We start from the raw sequence: 6,000 nt of genomic DNA on the forward strand, positions 1-6,000 counted from the left end.
AGTGACCATGTGCGGGATGAGGAAGCTCAATTCATGAAATCGATCGTTGTAGGCGGTATTATCACCTCTCTCTTGCTTCAAATTCCATGAATTCTTCTTCCAACTTACGGAGTTCGTATTTTGGGCAGAACTGGTCTAACATGAGCTTCTTGAGGTCATCCCATGGCAAGGTCATGGCAACCTCAGCCCCAAGGTCCTTCTTTTTGCTATTCCACCAAGTAAGGGCATTCGATTTGAAAACACTTAATGCATACATGGTCTTATTGTCATCCAGACAAGCACAGTGGAGGAACACGCTCTCCATGTGCTCGAACCATTGAAGAAGGGTTGTAGCACCCTCAGTCCCAAAGTAATCGGTCGGATTAGCGTGGGTGAATTGCTTGATAGAGAAAACATTAGGGTTTACGGGAACATTAGCGGTGGCATTCACGGTTTGAAGTTGAGAAATGAGTGTCGGGAGGGCTTCCACGATTCCCTTGGCAATGCGAGATGACATGCTACGACCAAAGTCACCGATATGACGTTTACGGTTGATGAGGCGGGAAGAAGACATGCTGCAAGGATAAAATGTGTAAAATTTACGAGACTCGGGTAAGTGTTGTAAATGTATGAGTTTGTGTAATTGATACTTGTGAATTCTATTTAACAATTTGGGGTTGAGTTTGTGGTTGAGATTGAGGATGAAGTCATTTATGAGACGTGATTTTATTAGTGTTGACATTATGAGTAATAAATAAATGCATTAAAAATAAATAAATAATAATTATAACATAACTTAAAATTGAAACATAGGGGTTTCATTTGTTGATTAGGATTTCATGAATCACCATGGTTCCTTCCAACAAAATGAAAATATCAAAACCAAATAAAAGTTGTTGAAATATATTAAAATAAAGGAATATTGGTCTCATATAATCCCAACTATGGCCCATTGGCAAATATAAGGACCGACTATCGAAATGGCAAAATATAATCCCAACTACGCATGTGGGTGGAAAATTAACGGGAAGTTAACCTTCTGTTAGTTTTTGTGACGTGGCGGCTGAGTTGTCACGTAATTGGCTGACTGGGCTGGTGACGGGGCTGCTGAGCTGGCTATTAATTAAAAAAAAATATTTCTTGCAATTAATCTTTGTTTTTGTTTATATCATCAACCCATTTTACTGCAATTTCAATTCATACTCACCATCACCATCACCAATCCACCATCACCTGCCTTATTTCATCCGCTCATTCCTCTCGACGATGATTCCTTCTGATCCTCATTCTCTAACTCTCCAGTAACATCACTAGCTTCAAACGCCGATGGTAACGGTGATGCTAATGGTGATGGTGATGATGACAGAGGCGAAGGTAGATCCAGTGAGGTCGGATAATCTGGTAACAAATCTGATGGTGGAGATCCGATGACAAATCTGATGGTGGAGATCCGATTGAATCGTCTGAGCCCGACTCTGGAGGTGGAATAACCGTATAACAAACCAACCAAATGAATGAATAATGACTAATAATAAGCTAATAACCATCGGAAAACCATACGTTCGGTTCGGTGGCTTGAGATGTAACACGTATAACAAACCTTAGATCTCGAGATATCAGCAATTGCAGCATAGCAGCTGCCGGAAGTGGCAGCGGTCCATGATAACGGAGTGGTAGGGCTAGCCCTAGGCAGTTCAGATTTGGTACTGGACCGGCGTTAACGAACGGTCCAGTAGTGCGGTGGTTCCAGTCTGCGACAATTTGCCGTCGGTGGTGCTGCTCGGAGGTTAAGGAAGATTTGTGCGACGGCGGTGGTGTCCGTCATGGCGACGGTGGAAAGGAAAGGAAGGTGTGGAGCGGAAATTAAGAGTGGAAAGGAAGAAAGGTGTGGAGTGGAAAGGAAGAGTGAAAAAAAATATTTTTTTTAATTAATAGCCAGCTCAGCAGCCCCGTCAGCATCCCAGTCAGCCGGTTACGTGACAACTCAGCCGCCACATCACAAAAACTAGCGGAAGGTTAACTTCCCGTTAATTTTCCACCCACATGCGTAGTTGGGATTATATTTTGCCATTTCGATAGTTGGTCCTTATATTTGCCAATGGGCCATAGTTGGGATTATATGAGGCCAATATTCCTAAAATAAAATAACTTAGAATTGGAATAGAAGGTTTCATTTGTTGGTTAGGATTTCATAAATCACCATGGTTCCTTCTAATGAAATGAAAATATCGAAAACCAAATAAAAATTTTTGAAATATTTATGTATTAACTTCACAAAATTGATGAGAATTTGAGTTTTGAGGGGTGTTGAGATAGATGGTTGAAGTGCGTAGAGAATCACCCCGTATTTGTGTACTTCACCCAACTATTCAATTAAAACACAATACGGAAGACCAAGTTTAGCCACGTATCACCATGAATTCGGTTATAAATTAAGGATGTGATCGTCACATGACCACAATTGATACAATGAGGGTAGTAGATTCATGAATGTTTGGTGTGACACACTTTGACTTAACAAGTTTCACACTCACACCTCACCCTCCAGGAAGGCAACCAGGTCTCACGACTGATTGAGATGTATGCGCATTGCACTTCCTTAGGCTCGCAAGCCTTGGTGTCAAGGGATCGGTGTACAGGTGTGTCCCCCTTACAGTTACTACGTATCTGTTACACGAATCATCCTCAAGGAGAGGGGAGGTAAAAGGTGGGAATTCTTAAGGAATTTCCCGATTAAAAATCGTCCAAAAATTTTTAAAAATGATTTTGAGGCATAGCCTCGGAATAAGTATGTGCTTTCGTGTACAATTGTATATGATAAACAATTTAAATAAATTAAGCTATGTACAAAAATTTAAACAAGTAGGGTGCACGTATAGAAACATGTATGGGGACCCTAATCATGCTACTAGGCCGTTACGTCTAACCACCTATATTATAGCCTTCGGCTCTGATATCAATCTGTCACACCCCAACCTACGGCGGAATATATCGGGGCGCGACATAATTGTATTATAGCTCAAAAAACACTAAAGTAAATTCACATGTCAATATCTAAATTATTCATTTCATATTATTCGAGTACGCAAAAGCACAAACATTGTGACATCAAAATAAATATTACAATGAAATAACAAGAAATCAATAAGTCTTTAAATCATCATGCAACCTAAGGTCAACTATTCCTTAACTTGTTTCTTCATCCCAAAAAGCTACCTGCGTCATGCGGGAAAATACATAGTTTGTCAACATAAAGTTGAGCAAGTAATCACGGTTTTTTTTAATGCATATAATATAAAAATGACAATTCCTTGCGATAATATGAAATACTACAACTAGCATAACAATAATATAAAAGTTGTCTTTTCACTCGAATCCCATAGATAACGAGCTACTCCGACGGCGTATGATCATACTAATGAGGATGATGATGAGGATGAGGTTGAGATACCAACCACCAGAACATTAAACACATAGTCACATTTGCACGTATAACTAATTGAGCAATATCATATAACGCAAATAGTGGAATTGAAGTGAAAAATGATTTAACGCATAACGCCCCCAAAATATAAAACGGTAAAAAGGGGGATGTGAATTACTTATCTTATAGGTGAATTAATGAGGATGAGATAATAATAAAAAGTGGGGATGAACACGTTCAAGCCTTCGAGATACGTCAACAAGGATGCCCTAATTGTTTAACGATAGTATTAAATGAGGAAAAGAATTAATAACAATTTGAGATTTCATGAGATATATTATTTTCAACGTCATTATTGTATTTTAATCGGTTTGAAATATATGGGAGTCGTTTAGGGTTTAGATGCCTTATTTATTGTTATTATAATTAAGATGATGATGATTATTATTATTATTATTATTATTATTATTATTATTATTTGTGTTAAAACTATTATTTGGTAATTAATACAAGTGATATATTTTATCAATATTTATAATTTTCATGTAGACGAATTTTACTAATAATTAACCAGCATTAAGTGTTAATAATATTATATATGTGTTTAATGAAACATTAATATTAATTATATAAAAAAATATTCATATGTATACATATCATGGGAGAATTTATTTAGTTCTTTAAGCTAGATCGGTTTGGGGAAAAAAATATAAATGAATGAATAAATAAATAAAATAATATTTGTTTTATGTGTATGTAAGTGTATATAAAAAAAATATTATATATGTAATATATATGTATGTTTAAGTGTATTTATGTATACATACTAATAAATAGGACTAATATATATATGTATATATGCGGAGTCTTGGCCAAAATAACACTTCTTGGGTTCGGTTTTACTAAAATAATGTTTATTAAATGTTATATATTTAATTTAATGGTTAAAAAGTATATAAAAAATAAAATTCTAAAAACCAGGCCTAGGGGACTCAAGCCCGCGCCCCAGGCCGGTTTTCCAACTTAAAGAACATGCGCTGGCCATCAGGCCAGTGCCTCAATTTGGGTATTGTACGAACTAAGTTAGTTAAATATTGATGTGCTTGAAGTAGTTTAATATTTATTAACTAAATTAACTAAAAATAAACACTAAGTAATACTCTTGACTCTCTAAAACTCGACTAAACTACTAACCGGCAAGTGAACCGATCGACTCTAGTAAAGCTAAGTAAGTCCGGATATTGAACCCACGAGACTCTTTAAATTACGTTTATTAGCTAATTAGACTCGACTACAAAACACGACTTATTAATTATATTTGTTTGGGGGATTTTTTATTTAAAATACTAATTTAATACTATAATTAAAAACAAATTAAGAAAACAAGTAATTTAAATGAAAACGAAGTTTGTTATGAAAATAAGATGATGATGAGAAAACTACCTAGGCTAGAATCCCCTAAATTTCAGTAATGAATTGACTCGGGAAAATATTTAGTTATGGACTGGGATCGTAAAATAAACACTTATAAGAAAACCCGAACAGGGCCCCTGACCCTTCTCAAGAAAAACCTATGGATTTCTAACAAGTTTTAACGCACACCAGTATTAAAAATCAAGTTCGCTTACGGTCACCCAATTGTTTATAATTTAGTTCCTTTATACGAAATCCTACCTTACAACGCGAAAATCAAAGGCAATTTACTATACTTAATTGATTTGATAAACAATAATAAACAATCAACCCTAGACAGACTCCTTACGAAGAACTAAATCTAGCAAGATTAAATAGTAAAGACTTATCAATAACCTAGCACTTTACAGATTTTAGGTTAGCAGCACACTTAGGTTTATTTGACAATATTATTCCTATGATCTTATCATGACATCAATCATAAAATAATTAAGAACACAAAGTAATTGACCTAATAACAATCCTATCATATGACAAACAATAATCAAGGTAAACTATGGAATAAAACTCATCAAACAATCCTAAGCATTCATACGCATCAATCAATTATAGATAAATTTTTTACTAAATCATAATAACCATAACGTAAATAAATCCCAAAGTCAAATCAAAACATCAAAATAAGTTCATCATAAGCCTAGATAGTTCATGCAATTTAGCCTAGCGTCTTAGGTTTAAGCAAAACAAACAATGAAGAATTCATGGCGATAAAATAATGAAAACGAAAGAAACAAAAGATAAAACCCGTGTTCTTCGCCTTCAACTAATACGCGCAACACCAGCTGATTCTTCAACTCCAAAGCTGCCGGAAACTGCTCTCGGTTGCCTCGGAACACACCAAATTCGTCTAGACTTCAAGGTATGATTAAGGGTGAGTTTAGGGGTCTTTATATAGGCAACAGGAGTCCAAAAATAGGTTAAGACGGTTAACACATGGAAGATTCTGGAAGTTGGGCACCGCCATCACCACGCCGCGCGGCGGGCTCCCCCCTCCCCGTTATGCGGCGCTCCGGCCTAAGGGGGGGGGGTCTGGTTCATCCTAGCTGGTCCGATTCACTCCTGGTTCGGTCCAGTTCGTTTCCTAACGCGTCGGTTCTCTGGTTCGGCTTGTTTTTGCTCGTTTT

Source organism: Bidens hawaiensis, unplaced genomic scaffold, assembly GCF_021521415.1.
Source record: "Bidens hawaiensis isolate Kalapana, Puna unplaced genomic scaffold, B.hawaiensis_p1.1 tig00022282_1, whole genome shotgun sequence".
In the NCBI taxonomy this organism is placed as follows: domain Eukaryota; kingdom Viridiplantae; phylum Streptophyta; class Magnoliopsida; order Asterales; family Asteraceae; genus Bidens; species Bidens hawaiensis.